This window comes from Agelaius phoeniceus, chromosome 5 (genome assembly GCF_051311805.1).
Source record: "Agelaius phoeniceus isolate bAgePho1 chromosome 5, bAgePho1.hap1, whole genome shotgun sequence".
Lineage (NCBI taxonomy): Eukaryota > Metazoa > Chordata > Aves > Passeriformes > Icteridae > Agelaius > Agelaius phoeniceus.
In genome coordinates this window covers 43969706-43988698 of record NC_135269.1, presented here as the reverse complement: position 1 = coordinate 43988698, position 18993 = coordinate 43969706, and the positions used below count along the sequence as shown (strand labels likewise).

Here is an 18993-nt window from a genome sequence, read left to right as displayed (position 1 = left end):
GCAGGGTATCTATTTTTATCCCATACTAGTATGTAGTAACTGCACTGCAGCATAATTCCACCTTCATTAACAGGGAGCCACCATCATTACACTTTCTATGTGGGCTACAGTATTCTCTTAAACATTTGCCGAAGAGCTGGCTAGCATACTGAAAAACCATATGCTACTTCTACTGTGTAATTTATTCATGCAGGTTGATCTTATGTGGGATTCTTTGGGTTTCCTTCAGAAAGCTGACTAACGGTGTGAGACGCACGCTCCAATCTGCAAACGCCGTGGTTAGCAGAAGGCAGGTCTTCAAAGTGCAGCCCATGTTTTCCTTCCCCTCAGCCCATACAAAGCACTTTATTTAGATGAAATAAATAACCTGGAAACAGAGGTCTGCCTGCTTTTCAAGGGGCTTCTAGCATGGTATGTCTTAGCACCGGAGTGTGATGGATGAGACTCCTCAGTCTGGTGACTAGGACATGCTAGGAAATATCCCTTTTGGGAATAAATTAACAGTCTGGAGAATGCGATTTTGTGTTGGCTTCCAGTGCACTACTTAATCTGGAAAAAAAGAGCATTGCTTAAGTATTTAGGGTACAGAACTTTTTAATGTTTTAGCTTGTGATTTTTAAGAAATGGTAAATGGAATCTTAAAATAAGATGCCCTAAAGCGTCATTTCAAAATGATACATGAAAAGCTCTATTATTTTCAAAATGCAGTATCTTAGTCTGTAGGTGTCAAAATAAAATGCTTCGATCTTCTGGAAATACTCCTTGCATTTTTTGTTAAATCAACAGTATTCATCTATCCACATATAATTTCAGAGCCCTGAAATTTAAATTTCAGGAAAACCAGCTGTTTGGGGAACATAAAGACATCTAATTTTAATCAGCACACATGGGCTAACCTGCATGTGAAGTTTTCATAGCTATCATTCTGGCCAGGTTTTAGTGAATTTTATTAGTGCAGCTTAGACCAGTTCTGCCTTTTTAGCCTAAGTCTTAAATCTGGAATCAGATGCTCTTTCTTCCCCCATTTTGAGGGGGAAGACTGCTCTGAATCTTCCTCTTTATAAATAATGACTGCACATATCCCACTGAGTTGTCAAGAAAATTAATTTCTTAACATTTGCAAATCACTATGGAAATTTTCAACGTGCTATTTCAATAGTGGCCATAAACTGTAGGAGTATAAAACTGGCAGAATGACACATATCCAATCCATCAGTAGAGGCAAATTTTCCTCTAGTAATGGCAAGGACCTGTTATTTAAAAGGAGGAAACATTTACCTTAATATAACTAATAAATTTTAAATGCTACACAAGTTTAGTTTTATTTTTGTGGGTTTGCTGTTGTTAAGTGTTTATTTGTTTGGTTTTTAATAACATTAACCTAATATCCCTCTTCTAAACAAGGAGTTGTGTCTGTTGTATCACCAATCATGCTCTCTTCAACCCTCCCTGGGTGCAGCAGAGCACAGGCTGCAGGCCTCTGCCCTACAGCATGAGATTTAATTACTTTGCTCTCAGCACGAATAACCAAAATTGTTATTGTTCACCAAATGATCCAGCCCCTCTAAAATCCACTTAACAATATTTGACTCTGACCTCCTAACATAGTGAAATCACTTATGCTGGCTGGAACAGAAGTTATGTGAAACCACTCCATAATACAAAAATAAAGTAATGGTCATGCAAATTTGGTTTAAAAGTATAATCTATATTGTAACAGTACCCTGGCTTTCTTATTTTATGTTAATATTATGATATTATTTAAATATGGGGTTTTATTTAAATATTAATTATTTTGTATTTTTTAAATAACACACAAGAAGTAAATTATTATGAGAATATGTGAAACTTATTCAGCAGGCCAAAATACCCTGCAAAGACATTATCTTGGTATCTTAAGAGAAGGAATACGTCACACTGGTAAACTCAGCTTAAATAACTACATTTGACAAATTAAGTATCATGCTCAAAGAGGAAGCATAGCCATCCATCTTATGCCTTAGGAATGCAGAAGCACCCCTGGCATGTACAGCAGCTCTTAACGAGGGAAAAGAGTATATTAGAGAGCAGCAGGTGATTGCAGACTGCCACAGCAGGAGGAAGGGCTCTATGTGTGTGGCTGGAGCAGCTCTGGAAGCCCACCAAGGTTTGCAGGAGCAGAGCCTTGAAGATCATTTGCACAGGTGAGTGTCCTTCATATAAAGAGATGACTGCCACATTTGAGTGTGCCTTCCTAACACTTGCTTTTCGGGGGTAAGAAAAACTACTGAGTCTTTGAAGATGGAATTTTTTTTTTTCTTAAAGCATACAAGATCAATAAAATTAACTTTCCATGGGCTAAATAGCAGGACTTGGATGCAAAGGTAATATGCCTGGTATCCTACTCTACGTAAGCTTTGGGGTTCCTTATCCTCATGCAAGAAAGTTCATGGAGTATGCTTCTGCACAAACTGTATTGAAACAGCCATCACTTCTTCTGTGGTTACCTGCTCAAACTTCAGATCTATTTTTATTGAAATCACATATTACTGACTAATAAAAAATTCATGTTTTAATAAATTATTCCTGGATTGAAGTTTACATGTCATTTTTAGGTGGAAAATGTTTCAGAGTTAGGAGAAAATCTGTGATCCAATTAAAGGAGATTTTAATATGATTGGAATACAAAAAAATTGGCAAAGAAAAGAGGATCAGTGGGTTTTACAATCCATCTAAATTTGTTTCTCTGCATCATCTGATCTTAGCTTCAATAACACAAAATCATCTAAAGACAGTGCTGCTTCATACTGCTTTCTACAGTGACACCTAACAGAGCAGACAGCTTAAACTTCAGGAGTGGCTCTTTTATGGACTGCTTACATGGCTAAACTACACCTGAAAAAATCCTGTACAGAAACCATGTCACTACATCTTCTCTTTCAGCACTTGGCACACTATCCACACCAATTTAGAGCCCACCAGAAACAGGTTTATCACTAGTGATAACAAGACAGATTGTTCAGCTTTATTAAAACAGAAATACTTATTCTTAACAAAAAGGGTGGTGCTCTGTTCATAATTCTTCCTTAGTTCATGCCTTACACTTTGGTTTCTTTTTTTAATCAAACACTTGGAAAGTCACCTTAAAAGAAAAAGGAGAAAATTGCAGTTCCTGAGTTGAGCAACCTTAAATACCAAATCAGAAACTGCAGAAGCAGATAGGACCATGCATTATAAAGAAGCAAAAAAGCAATTTATAAAAGAATCATTAAAACAGATGCTACAATCTGGTTTTTAATTTCAAAAACCAGTCTTGAAACATTATTTGCCTGATTTAGAAATGCTAAAATTTTATTTCTCGAGGCCATTTATTTCAAAACTCTTTAGAAATCATGTCACATTAAATGAATGTTCCATACTTATTTCACTGCACACTATAATGAAGATAGGGACAGGCTGGAGACAATAGTATTACAGAGGCAAAGAAATTAAAATTATTTTTGCAGAGAAATTTCAATGAAATTTTAATGAAATTTTAATGATTTCCCAACCTGAACTTGCATAAACAAAGACCAAATGCACTGGTTTCAATGAATCCTAAAGCTTTATTACCTAGTATATCTGAAATCCATTTTGCACTGTCCAGGACTTAAGCTCAACACTGTTGAATTTCATAACAGCTCTGTTCTGGGAATCAAATGAAGTCTTAAATACTCTATTTATATTGACTAAACTACCTCTGGAATGAGATCTTTCTAGATAGAGAAAAAATTTTAACTCAAAATTTGCTATTGCCTTATGGTAAGAATAACAGTAAAAGTAAGTGCTTATGTATGTCTCTTTAAATAATTCTTAGGATGCAGACAACAAGGCAAAAATTATGTGATGATGCAATTTATTTACTTTTGCATATTTGTGTGTGCAAATACATTATGCACACAAAAATATATATACATATATATATATACATGTATGTGTATAATATATACATGCATGTATATATGTGTACATCTATACATACACATATATATGTATATATATACATATACAGGATATATGTGAAGAATATAGTAAAGGTTAAGAATTTTATTTTAATTTGACTTATTGTGAAATACTGTTTAAGAATATCCCACATTGCTTGTTTGAGAAAAACTTTACTTCAGCAGGGTATCTAGGGTGAAGCATTGCCCCCTACAAAGTGAGACTGGTGGAATAAACTGATCCAGACCTACTAGATGCTGTGATGCATCTCAATGCAGTGACAGCTGGGGACCTGTCTTTCCAAATTTGTTATCTGTGCAGAGATTCTTGCTGAACTTAGTAAAATTTAATATGTTGTCCACAAGGTGTGGCACCTGCCTCCTCATTCACACTATGCAACGTCAGCCCCTATCCTTCCTACTGCAGATTTTATGATTAAAAATAAATGTCTGTATAAAATTTCCTACATGCACACTGTGAGTCTTCCCAATATATGCCTTGTGTATCCAGATTCTGAAAAGGTCTAAGAAAAAAATATAATCATAATCCAATCCAATAGCAAATAGGAATGACAACTGAGTTGAATCCCTTACTTAGGGATGGAAAATATGCTGGCAGTTTTCATGAATCATCCATTAACAACACTGGAAAATATGGGCTGAGATAATTTTTAAGGTGCAGAAATGCATAAAAGTTCCCAAAAATTTAAATAGAATACATCCCTGCAACTGTAATCTTGAAACATGATGCAACAGATATTCACTGCTCCGTGAAGAACTTGTGAACCCAGATGAAATTAAAATAATTTAAATAATAAGAATGTATTAGGTATTTTTCCCTTTTGATCTCTCTGCATTCAAAAATTAAAATTACTTCGGCCTTCTGTCTCCTTTGCATTGATTTGGTATAGAACCACAGAACCATGGTGACCAGCTGGATATTTGATGTGGCAGTGACAACAGATGAGATTTACTTGAATTATCAATAGCCAACACACTTAAATGCGCACTTAGAGTTTATCTTAATTACAAGGGGTTTTTCTCCCACCTATAGTTCCTGTACAAGACAAAAATTAGTAGCAATTATATATGTAATATGGAAGACTTATTCCATTAAGATCATTTGAGAAATGACAGATGGTTAATCTCTTTTAAGACTTCATATTAACTCATTTAAACTCTAATTGGCAGAGTTAATTTAAATTGCAGTATATGTACACTATTTTTAAAGAGCAAATGCTGTAAATTTATTGATCTATTTGCGGGAAAGTGTCCAAAGAAGGGCACTGAAACTGGTAAAGGGACCAGAGAACAAGTCTTATGAGGAGTGTCTCAGGGAACTGGGATTGTTTAGCCTGAAAAAAAGGAGGCCAAGGAGGACCTTCCCCACAACCAGCTGACAGGAGGTTGTACACAGGTGAGGGCTCAGTCTCATCTCCAAAGCAGCAGGCAACAGGACAAGAGAATTGACGTCAAATTGTGCTTGGCAGTTTAGATTGGATACTAGAAATACATTCTTCACTGTAAGGGCTGTCAAGCACTGGAACAGGCTGCCCAGTGAAGGGTTTGAGTAACCATCCCTGGAGGCATTTAAAAGACATTTGTATGTTGCACTTTGGGACATAGTTTGGTGGTGGACTTGGCAGTGATGGGTTGGACTTCATGATCTTAAAGGACTTTTCCAACCCAAAAGAGTCAATGATTTTATATTTTCCATATATTTATGTTAAAATTTTTGATTTATATTCCCCAATCATTTTTTTCTATAGACATTTCTTAATTTAAAAGCAAAATAAAACCTGTGTTTTAATTACACATAGAGTTATAATCACACAGTTTACCCTTAGTTAATGCTTGAGTCATTAATGACCACCAGCTGGGGACACCAAAAGCTGGGGACACCAAAAGCCAGGTCTACAAGAGTTTGTTCCCTATTATCCTGTTGCTTGACTGATTTTTGTCTTCATATATCCCTGTATATATATTCTTGTCTTCATATATTCCCATATATCCATGCTATTCTCGGTCCTCATTTTCTAATTCTTTCTTCAGTGCAGTCATAAATGACAATTTCTGTAGAGCAGCTTCTTGCTCCCACCCACAGCAGGATCAGGGAGATAATTAGAAGGGGAAAAGCCATAAAACTCGTGGTTTGAGACAAAAAAGACAAGTTGATGGATAAAATGCATATTTTGTGGCAGGCCTACCCTTATTCCCTCCATCTTCCTCTACAGCTCTTCATTTAATGCCTTCGACTTTGTTAAACCCACCTAAGATTCATCTTCTTCAAAATGTGTTTTGTAATTTCCAATTTCATGGAAAAATACACAAATTTTTACAAAATACACTCCTCTCATGAAGGCTTCTATTGCAACATTAATCAGTGTTACTCCATGTAACATCCTGTAATTTTTATACTTTTCAACCAGTTAGGCAGAGTAAATATATTAAAGAATATTTTGCCTGACAGCTGAAGTTAAAAAAAGCTTTAATTAAACTCCACTTTCTTTCAAGTCTGCCATTTTCTATATTCCCTCTTCAACAGAAAAGTTTAAGAGAAGGATTTTCTAAAGCATTTAGCAGAGACCCAACTGTTTCCCCTAAAGGAATGTCTGTAATTCCTACTGATTACAATGGCAGGATTGTAGCATAAATGCAAAATTATTCTGAAATCCTACTTTAAGAGATTTCAGTCTAGATCTTGACATGGACCTTGTCACCCACTTCTTTTTGCCTTAATTCAAACTGATCTCTTAGAATCTTTCACCAGTGACATTTTAAAATGAGGTTTCCAGCTTTTAAAAGGTATTTCATTGAGTACACTTTCCAGACTTTCTTCACAGATTAATTTTTTTTTTTAAATCTAGCCAGATGCACTATTTATTCCCAGGTAAATCTTACTTAATTCCAACTTCTTTGTATACAAAAACTCCCAGACACTTATGATAAACTGATGCTTTCAATATCTTCTATTATGTGGTCAAAAGTGGTGATAGTAAATTCTGCATCTCCAGTGGTGCTCCCTACTTTATTGCTAGTAGAACAGTCAGACTCGAGCTGCAAGTACAATTTCCTCAGCCAACTGAAAACTGTATATTTTAATTTTTCTAATTCCAACCCTTTTATTTACAGCTTCCTTACTAAAAGGCTCCATGTTATTACAAGTCTGCCACTAGCAATAGATACCCGCTGGATATTTGGCCTCCCTCCCACACATATTTCAGCTACACAAATAAAAGCTGTAAAGTAACCTGACTGCTGTTGAGGCTGGCAACTTGCTGCCTGTTCTCATATTTCCTTAGTACCAACTTTGAGATTACTCACATGACCAGAAGGCTCAATAAAAACACCTCTGAACACTTTCTCAGCACAAAGTTAACAGAAGGTGGATATGCAAAAGTGATAGAAGGAAGATGTCTCAGCAATCAAAACTGCCAGAGAACAGTAATGTTCTCAAAACTCTCTAGAAACAGCTGGTGCTGCTTCTTTTCTTTTTGGAATAGCACTGTGGCCAGGGTTTGTCAACACATTTCAGGGGCTCCTGGAAAATCAGTTATAACATCACAGCACCATTACCTAAGTCAGCACTTGTCTGGCAAGGCACCACAGTGGTGGATGAAATGCTGCTGTTGCTTTGATCCTGCTCTTGTCTGCAGGAACCTGGAGCAACTTACCTAACCATAAATGTTGGGAAACAAATGGGCTTTTTTTCTTTCTTCTCATGCAACAGAGAATTCTTAATCCATTAAGTAGCTCCTCTCATTTCCCTGGCAGTGCTGTGACTCAGACACTCAGATCACTCACTGTCTATAAAGAACAGCACTATTTTTGATAAGACAAGATGCTTGAGCTCCCAAGGGAGAGAAGGCCTTCTTTCAGTGTTGCTCACCTGATGTTAAAGAGAGTTCTCTACTCAAAAACAGGGACAAAGTTATACTTCAGTGATGGTAAGGTAAGGCAATATTGCTGCTTTTCCCTTTGGTCAGCCTTGATGCCATCTCCAGTGATACAGCCAATTTTCCCTAGCATACATCCTCCCTGGTGGTTTACAGAGGCACACCAAAACAGCACAGCAGATGTATCCTTCATGAACAGTGCATGCCAGCTGCCTCCCCTGGCCACAAAAGCACCTGGGGAGAACGGCACAGCCAGTGCTCAGCACTGCACAGGATCAGGGAGGAGCTAACCCACACACCCGGCCTTGAGAGCCATGAAGTGCTCCTGCCTGCTGCAGTTCAGATAGAGCCCTTGGTGCCAGAAGATAACCTGCCTGAACTGATTCTAACAAAAAGCTGCACGGCACAGTAAAGGAGATGCAATGAATGTGCTCTCACCTTCCTTCCCCCACCACTGTAATGGTATGAAACTTGACACTGGCTAGCTTGTTTCATGGGTAGATTTTCCAGACCATGTGCTTTGGTTGCCACAGTTCAATTGCTACTGTCTATCAAGCTTACAAATAATTACTTCTGTACTTACATGCATCATAAAATCATTAAGGTTGGAATACCTATAAGATACTTACGTGTATTTTATATTGATAAATAAATACTTGCATAAGCACATCTTAGGAAACTGCATATATCTGAAAAATCCTGCCATCAAATTTGCTGCCTTTTTTAAGGACACCATGAATTGTTCTAACATGCAAAACCACAGATATGAAATCTACAGTATTTTTCAGGTCTCAAGAAGTCAAAATATTAATTTAGAATTGATCAAGTTAAGACAAAAGTAAACTTTGACCAGATATTCCATTTTGCTACTATTACTATCATCCCAGAATGACTTCACCTCTGTAACCCTACTTCCTTCACGAGTCTGCTCTTTGGAAAAGTTACGATTTAAGCAGAGATGCTGTGAACAACTCTGGAGTACTTAAATTTAAGATGAAGCCCATCCTATGGAAGGTGAATTAAGGTAAACCCCGGGTATTCAAAGCAGACTGTAATATCTGTTCAGACTACCACCAACAATAACTTTATTTACTTCTCAGGCATTAAAATGATGCAGAATTTAAGTGCACCCAATTTCACCTTCTGAAGGGTTAGGAACAAGGTAACAAACTTTTCTTTCCAAATATTTGCACACTCCAAAATTTCAAAAACACTTGAACAAATTAGAACAGATACTCTTGATGAGTGCTCACCTTTCTAGAAATCAATCTTATCTTGAGTAACACTGCCATTTATCCCTGCTTTGAGCAGTGTGAAACCTTTAGTTTTGTTTCTTTAAATGCACTGTCATTAAAAGACTCTACTACAGGTTTCCAAATCCTAAACATCAAAGTTAACACAGTGTGACAGCTGGTGTGTTCCAAACTCATCACATTTACGCATCTGTAACAGGATAAATGACACAATTACCTGCTGTAATTACTCTTGCTGACAATATATTTTTCCTGGTGATTGGTCTGTGAGACTCAGAGCTACTTGTCTTTGTCAGTCCAGTCCAAATCTACATTTCCATGTGACTTGGACATTAACTTACAAAGTATTTACAAATTAGTTCAAATATCTGTCAAGACAGATATTTGGGATAGTATAAATTCATCTTTTATTGCGTGATTAAGCAGTATACCACTCTAATATTATTTTGCATTAGAAAATAACTATGCATGATTAAATTCTGTGCCCCATTCAAAGTAAATTGGAAAGAAGACACACTCAAACAAGTGAGTATAATGAAGAAATAAAATCTAAATAAATAAGGACATTGATTTTTTTTAAATGTTTATTCCTAAAGCAAAACCTGAATTAAAAAACAAAAGGATAAAACATTTAGATATTTAATTCTAAATGCTTTCTTGTGACAATTTTAAAGAACAGCTACAGAAGACAGCAGTGACTTTTTATTTTGAGCAGTGGGAGTTACAGGCTAATCAAGCTAGCTTATGGCATGTGTTTTCTCTGGAATACCTTTTACTTTGAAAATATGAAATAGATACAATTCCTTGCACCATTTCTCCAAATAAAATATTTTGGAGGATGTGAAAAGACTGCAGCATATAACAACAGAAATAAGCAAATACTGTCTTTTTGAGATTATTTGGAAGCTTGTCAGGATGAAAAAATACTCCCACAAAAACTCCTGTGAACCATTTAGTTGGAGCAGCTTCCTATTTTATTGCTAAGCTTGTTGAGAGAGCTCTTGGTCCTTGATACAAACATTGATATATTCAAAGGTTTTTTTGTTATTTGATGAGATGGGGGTATGTCAATTTTTGCACAACTGACTACATGAAGAGTAAAGGGCATGGTTTCAAGAAGGTGAATGGAATACCGTTCCTGAAATAATTTTGATTTTCAGTTTTCTAGATCAGTCTTGAAGATGCCACAAACCCACTAGCGTTTTCTTAAAAAAAAACAAGACAGAACAGTTTTGTGAGTTTTGTGTATTGATAATACCAGGAAAATATCAAGTATCTTTAATAGACACAGTACTTTCAGAAACATTACCTCACAAAATGCAATTTCACTAAAAGGGAAATTTCAACCAAACCCCTTAGGATTATATTGTACAGCAGCACAACACAGACAACAATGCTCCCCTTTGTATCAATGTGATTTTTTCAAGTTACTGATGATGATTTCACTGGTCTTCCTTGGGGCATTAGCAGATCACAACCCTAAGGATGGCCAACATATTATCTCAGTGTTTGTGCCTTCTTGTTGAGCCGCTCTTTTTGAGTGCTGTGAAGAGGCCTTGCCAAAGACTCTGTTGACTTTATCCATTTACACGAGCTGGCAAACACTGACAGAGCAAATACAGGAACTGAAACTAGTTTTAGACAAAATCAGAAGGGCAGAGGAAATGAGAATTTAACCTGCACACTATGCAAATATGCATGACCAACCACAACCTGGCTGCAGTATCATCAGCACATTTCAGTGTGAACCAGAAGTTAACATGCAAAACTTAAAACATAAACCATTCTTTGGGACTCCACATAGGCATGCAGACACTGGGTGAGTCAGTGAAGTGGATAAATCCAGTATGTTTACTTTAAGCATTTCAAGGTAGACTTCATCATAATTCTGTGTGCAAAGAAGGACTAGGAAGGATGCAACTCCTGCTGTGGTCAAGGGGTCTCTACTGCAAGAAAGCAGTTTGGTATGGTGAAGTACAAGGTTTTCTAAGTTGATAATCATCAGTCCAAAAGACTGACAAAAGGTAGCAAATATTGATAGAGAACAATTGCAGAGACAAACTGTCACAGAAGATGACATACTTAATTGCAATGACTGACACTATAAAACAGGAATTAAGGAAATAGTCTTCCATTATCATAAAGCACATTAATCTCTCATAAGCATTTCATGAAAAACAAAGGACACTTCTAAGTTGTTTCAGGAGTCAGTGATTATAAGTTGTGCCATTTGGCATGCACTTGGAATCAAACTGTAAAAATTAAAGGTTCCCATGCCCATAGATTGTCTGAACTGAAATAATTCAGAAATTCCTATCTATCAAAACAGACATCTTCCATATTCATTCAAAGAAAAAATTGCAACTATAATATTAAAAGAAAAGGCTTCTGAAGCCCTGGAAAATATTAAAAAATATTATGTCTCCCCTTAACAGTATTGGAAGTTAGCTTTCTCACCCTCTGTCTTCTCTAAAAACTGTGTTGTCTTAGATTAGAAATGTTTTTTTGACAGTAGAATACCAAAAGACAGACATGATGCCCATATACTGCCAGTAGTATCCACTACCCTGAAACCCCAGTTAAATGGTATCATGGCTATAGACAACTTACTGTGAATGTGTAGAAAACCACTGACTCCAATACAGTATGATCACATAACCTTAAATAACCCCACTGTTCCTTTTTTTAAAAACTGTCTTGCTTCATGCAGTAGCTCCAGTCTCTCAGTGACCTTGGCTGGAGTCCCTCTGAGAGCAGGCAACACTCTCCCAGCATGAGGCAATCACCAGCTGGCTCAGACATGATAGATGTGAGCCATCCAACTTCCCTCACTTCTGGCTTGCTCAGTGAGACAGCAGCAGATTCCCATCTCCTGAGCCAGAAAGATCCTTATGACTTCAAACAAACTGTCCTCAAGGCTGCCTACTGTGTTTCCTGATCTGTACAGTCTATCTGTCACAGCCTGTGATCATCCACAGGAGGACAGGCCAGGGGACGTCCAGCTGTGAAGAGATGTCCCGCTGCAATGAATCAAGGTCTTGGGTTGGATCTGCTAATCCTATCATGATGATTGCCTCCAATCTGTCAATAGATAACTGAGTTGGGTCCAGCTGAATTCTTGACCTCTGTTGATTAGAATGTAAGTTTAGACAAAAGAGATGTACATTAGAGTGTCTTAACTGCAAACTAAATGCCACCTTCTGATTCAATGTCAGCAAAATTCTAACATAAAGGGTCAATGTAATTACCTCAGGAATTAATAATTCATTTAGTGCTGCATGATTTGTCAGATTTTCTATTTTTTACAATATACTGTGTTAATTTTGCTATACTCCTACACTTCTACGTTCCAATCATATTGTACTGACACAGCACATAACTGCACTGTAGAAGCTGACAAGGGATGCTGAGTGATTGAAAAGCTGTAGAGTGCTTCAGAACACTGAGAAAAATGAGGTACACTGGATGTCTGTCCTGATGCTGTGATATAAATATTAAGAAACATCAATGCTTGAAAATATTGTAATTTCAATTTTTTACATTTAAAAAAAAAGGTTTCGCTTTTTTCTGAGTTAGTTGTAAGCTGAGTATATTCTCACTTCTATCCTAGAAGTCCTTTAATATATTGAAAAATTCCTCACTGCAGGAAGAATGCAAAATAAATTATTCCTTGTAGAACAAAATAATCAATTCTGATGTATGCTTCTGCAGAAAGATAAATTTTAAACTGAATACAGAAATTGTAGAAATGCAAAATTGAGACTGCTTTTGATATAATACCATTTACCAACCTTTGCTCCCAAGGCCAATAGGCAATCCATGTTATATAGTGCATTGACAGACACATAGATAAGCACATACACACACACATATATCAAATAAATATGTAAATAATAAATATGAATAAATATTTGGTAAAAAATTATTTATGTAAAAGAATTAAGTATTTAGTACTGAAAATCATGCATTCACATCTTTGTCAAGGGAATACACTTTCTGTTTAACAACCCAAATCATGTTCTTCCAAGGACCCTTTAAAAATGCGTTGGATTTTGATTAGCTGAGAAATCCATCCTGCTATAATTGCATAGCCAGATGAACAGTTGTCATGAACTGGGTCAGTAACCAAGGAGAAGATGGGACCTAAAAATTATCCTCTAGGAAAAAAAAAGTTCTCATTCCAAGTTGAAACAGACTCCAAACTAAGTTGCCAAGGATAACCTGATTCAATCCAAATAAAGCATAATTGAGTTCAGTTGTATAAGATACAGCAGATATATAAAAATTACTTGTGTTGTTATCTTAGTAATGTGGTTGCATAGCAACAAGCTCAGTCTGAGCGATCATTCCTTTATTAGCTTTGTGAATTATCGTACCGCTAGGAAGTGGATATTGGAGAGAATTTATCCTCAAAGAAGATTGAGAGCTTTGTGTAGGCTGACATACTATAAAGCAGAATGGAAACTGGGCCAAGTAATAGAAACCAGAATCAAACAGGCTTTGAGTTAAAAAGGCTCCATGCACACAAGCTGACTTCTACAGTGCTTATGACTAACAGCAACCCTGGCAGTATAGCTGGACGCCATTGCCTCTGAGGAGTTTGCATTGCTCTGTGTGATAATGCATGTACACATTACTTCTAACATAACTGGGGTGGGGGTGTAACCAAAATTGGAGATGGGGAGACAGATGGTTCATTTGCCCACATCATATATTCTCCAGTGGTTTGCTGACTAAAACATTTCCTTAGTCAAGCTGTGGTATGCCAGTACAGTGATGTTACAACCAGCCCCTGTCAGTATGCTTGTTTATTGCTCTGTCCCTTGCACCATACTGAGCAATTATTCTCCTTTTATCTAAGCACTGTCAATGAACTCAGCTCCTCTATAAGCTGCAGAACTTGAGGAAAACTTGAATGTTGCTGAATTAATCAAAAATAAGTCAAGGGAAATAAACAGGAAGAAATTAGCTTTTTTATTGTTATTTCTCACATTGCAGCATTTTCATGTACCCAAGTTGGGACACTATAAGCCTATGACTCCTCTGAGGTAACATTCTACTTTTTTTAACTTCTTTGCAACAGTGAGGGGTAAAGGGCATACATAGTGCTGAATGAAGTTGAGGCCATATTTAGTCACTTAGTAAAATGTGGTCTCATTTATCGAAGTACTAAGCACTATGAGTTCTTATTACCTTCAGGACAACTTATGGATACACTTGTGTGTCTGAAAAAGCAGGCAAATTTTATACTTTAACTTAGGACAAGCATGCAGCTTTAAACAGAAGATGGATGATTTCATTCAACTCCGGATTACTTCAGTCTTACCCTAGCTTTTTTCCATGGAAACTCAGATAACTACATTACTCTTAGAAGAGATTAGTGTTGGTGCTAAAACACAGCATACACGCCTCACATGTAAGCTAGATTTATAATTTTAAATACATAAAGGTATTCCTTTTCAGTTTTCAAAACTCATTTTTGGGATCTGAAATGTTGAGTTGGAAAAAAAAAAAAAAAAGCTAGCAATACATGATATTGGAAAATACCCACACTTCACAGGTAGCTGAAATCCTACCAATGGGTAGGACCATTTTGTACCAACTGGTACAAAATCATTTTCCACCTCACATCAGAACCCAGAAATTAACTTTTTCTGAACATGTGAATTGGTATGTGCTCTAGGGAATAAAGATGGATTTTACCTTCAGCATTCTCACAAGAAACTCAACAAAACTTTTTCTCAAATCTCCCTGCCATTAACCTTCACTGCTACTGCACAGTATAGAAAAAAGTACGAGATTTCTCAGACTGTTTATGTCCCAAACAATTGATGGATTTATAAGTCAAAAATAAACCAATGAAATCTGAACAGAAGCCCAGAGGCAGATGCACTTTTATGAACTTGAGTTTCTAGATGCCAAGAGGAATCATTTTTCCAAAGTATGTCAGAGTACTATGTTAATAAAAACCCCATATGACAGGGACTGTATTTCCCCTCAAAAATAAATCTAGCTTGCAAGAAACAGAGGATAACAACTGGGCTAAAAGCTGAAGTCTTGATAATCTGGGCATCTGAATTACAAATGGTATGAGCTGTAATTCCAATGAAGTTGCACGTCCTCATAACTGGAATTTTAAAGTCCTTCCAGATACCAGACTGCTGGTTCCCAAAGTGGAGGAATCTGCTCTTAGGGGATAAAGATGGAATGCATTTGCACTGCAAAGACAGCACCTCTGTTTTCTCATAAGCACCCTAAGAAAAGTTATATTGTGAACAAAGCATTAATGAATGAAAAGGAGGCAAGCCCAAACTTTGGCTACACACTACATGAAAAAAAAGGAGGAAAATACCAAACTAAAAGGTATTATTCTTAAGCATGGACATCACTAGTGGCATTAGCTGAACTCCAAGCGGATGTGTAGGTTGTTTATAAGTCACAGATAGCTAGAAGAATAGGGCCAAACAGGAGAGCTTAGGAAAGACACAGTTTTGATTGCTATGGGCAAAGCAAATGTAAAATAAATCCCACTGATGTAGCCAGTTGGAAAACATTAATGGCTGCATGGGAAAAATGGCAGAAAGGTGGACAAAAAACTATCAGACACATAAGAGTTGAATAGGCTAAGCATGGCAATCAGTTCTCTATGCATTATGTCAAGGGGAATTTTTCCAGTCATCCCACAGGATCATTAGAGAGTAAAGACTATGGGTCAGACTTGAAAAACTAATGTCAAAAGGCAATGGCCACGTATCTGCAGGCCAGTACTTTCCCCTACATTTCCCTCTTACTATTGAAACCTCCCAAATAATTATTAATTAGTATTAATGTTATCATAATCCCTACTTTATGCACATTCATCATTGTTATGCAGCTAAATGTGTAGTTTTCTCCTTAAATCTTTTCCATATGTCAAATCAATCTCCCCAGCCTCTTAATTATTTTAATGTTGATCTTGGAATTCCTTCCAATTTGCAACAGATTTGTGATTTAATTTGATTTGCAAAATACGCAGAGCTGCCAGTATGCCCAAGAATTAACGTTTCAGGTGTCACTCAACTTACTACAACCATGTTTCTTGGTAATTTATGTGAAAACTATTATTAGACTTCAGTTTACTGTGAGAGGCTATCGCAGAAAATAAATGCTGCTGAATGCATTGACACCATTTTCAGAAAAATGTTGTTAGGAAAATCTCTGAGACTCAGAAAGACACATAGGCTGGGGCAGAGGAGGAGGGAGGTCCAGCTGGATGCAGTTAGCTATTGCCTGGCGAATTCAAAATACTCCTCATTGCTTTGAGTAGTTTTTTGCCATATGACCAAGTCAAAAAGGCCAAAGACCAAAGCTGTGGGCTTTGAGCAACCTGATCTAGTGGAAACTGTCCCTTCCCACGGCAGAAGGGTGGAACTAAATGGTCTTCTAAGTCATTTCCAACCCAAACCATTCTATGATTCCATGATTCTAAAGAACCACCTAATCTCTTCTATTTTGACTCTGAAGAAAAACAACCCCAAATGTACCCCACATAGTGATGAGATGTTATATGAAAATCCTTCACCATTTTCTTTAGAAGTCAGAAAACAAACCGAGGAGCACAAACGTGATGGTACCAGGCTATAATGTACAATAATGGTCTCAGACTTAAAATCTCCACTTGGCATGCCAAATTTTCTGGCAAAAAAATCAGCACGACTTGGCTAAAGTTAAAATTAAAAGGAAAGACAAAATAATCTGAAATGGATTGATGAAAGTGGTTATGAAAAAACATTATATGGTCTGCAGACACTTAAAACATGTATGTGAGCATCCAGCTCCACATGTGGCAGTGGTCGCACACAGCTCAAATAGAAATCATTGCTAATTTGGCCAGAGCATGCTTGGAAGAAGTAGCCCACAATTCCTGGTGTGCTTTCAATAATTAGTCAGTTAAGAATTCACATGTATTTTCTGCTAAAGTACAGCATAATTGCAAAGTCTCACTACTGGTGTCTGGGTACAAAGTTGTAGATTACTCACTTCTCTCAAAAAAAACCCAAAACTAAACCCTAAAAAACCACAAAACACAAACAGAAAAAAAAAAACTACGAGAAATATGTAATGCATAATTTCATAAACTCCAGAAAACAGCATGTGCAAACATTAATTCAGAGATTCTGGCTCCTATACTAACACTTCAAACGACTGACTGGAAGAAGAGCATATATCATCTTGCCCAGACCTCAGGCACAGGGAGAACTGAATATACTGTCCTGAAGAGCACCCACACTTGCCCCTTCAGTGCTACCAAATGTGAAACATGAGACCTCAGGAGGTCTCTGAGAGGGCCACATCAGCTGCATTACCTCACCCACATCATCTCAGTGACTCCAAACCCCAGAAGAGGCAGAGCACACTACCAGCACTTCCATCAGAGCAACTTCCCCCTTTTATGCCAAATGGAAAGCAAAAAAATAAATAAAAGGTGGTCCATGATTTTGCACATAAACAGAGCCTTAAAAGCCATCTGAGGCTCAGAAGATCCATGGCTTCTCCAGATCAGGGAATGCACCTTCCTCTGCCTTAATACAGTCTCCAGAGGAGGCACTAAGTCTCACAGGGTCTTGCATCTTCTCTTCAATTCTTATTGGATTACTCAGTTAGGTGAGCGGTCCCAATGGAGACAACTAAAGACAATTGTTGAGACTAAACATGATTGACCATTCACTGTGCTATGAGCCACAGTGTGAAAAAGAGAGCTCCCACCTCTCATTTCCTAACCTCTCCCATAATAAATTGTGGAGGAAAAGACATTCACTATGCTGCTCAGAGCAATGCTACCAGCTGCAAATTACAAAGCAGCCTGAAAGACTGGAGGTGACACTGTGTTCTTCCTTGTTTCCAGAAGGAAAACTTTCTTTTTTAAAGCCAAGAAACAGTACATGCATTTCTGTAATCCCATGCAAAGTAAAGATGTGAATATTATTATTTCAGAAAATAATTAAAGCATCCTGATCTGATCCCAGCTAACAGTGACAGTACAGCAGCACACTAGTGCACATATAAAACTACCCCAGCAGAGACTCATGCCGTTATCTACCTTCCTTCCCCTGGCACAACATCATTACATTCCAGCTTCTGGAAAGCAAAGTGGAAGGGGAATGAGACGTTATCATTGTAGGATACCAAAGCATGGTAGCCCAGGGCATATTTTTATGACTTTAATTTGCAGTTTGTGCACCCATTTGGCATATGGGTGTAACTTAGAAGTTGTCTGTCCTTCTCATAGCTATGATTGATTTCTGAACATAAAAATCAGTCATGAACAACAGATTTCTGTGTAAACACGGTTGTGACTAACTCAATCTAACCCTGAGAATCTTAGTTCCACTATGAATACAAATAACACTACCTGAAATTGATGTCTTCGTTACATCTTTTGTTGTGAAAATAAAAACGTAATTCAAATCTATTGCAAAACTTGCAATAAACAAAAGAAACTGGAGCTGTTTTGGAAGCAGCTATGGGTTGGCTAAATCAGTCTTTTGTGTGGACGACTCTGACAGAGATAGATAGCACAGATTTCTTTTCAAATGTCTCGTACAGGAGAAAAACCCTTCAATGTCACTGATTTTATGGCTCTTTTCTCTTTTGATCAATGACTGCTAAATTATATGTATGTTCACAGGATAGAACAATAAGGTATGTTAGTCTGCCAGCAAGTTGTGGACATCAGTTACATCATAACCTGCCTAATCAAGGTCCACACATAATTTTTCAACATCTTTTTCAGGGATTCAGCTATCCTGTGCAAACAATGACATATTAATGCCAAGTTACAGAACATTTTTTTTCCTGCTCAGTAATATTCCAAAGGATGTGTTACCAGAGCTGCCTCTCCAGTTT

At 37.1% G+C, this 18993-nt stretch overlaps 1 protein-coding gene across 2 annotated transcripts in view; it reads right to left on the bottom strand.

Annotated features, from left to right (window-relative positions):
* NELL2 (neural EGFL like 2) overlaps positions 1–18993 on the bottom strand; it is a 134607-nt gene that overhangs the window by 39113 nt on the left and 76501 nt on the right. The window lies entirely within an intron of this gene.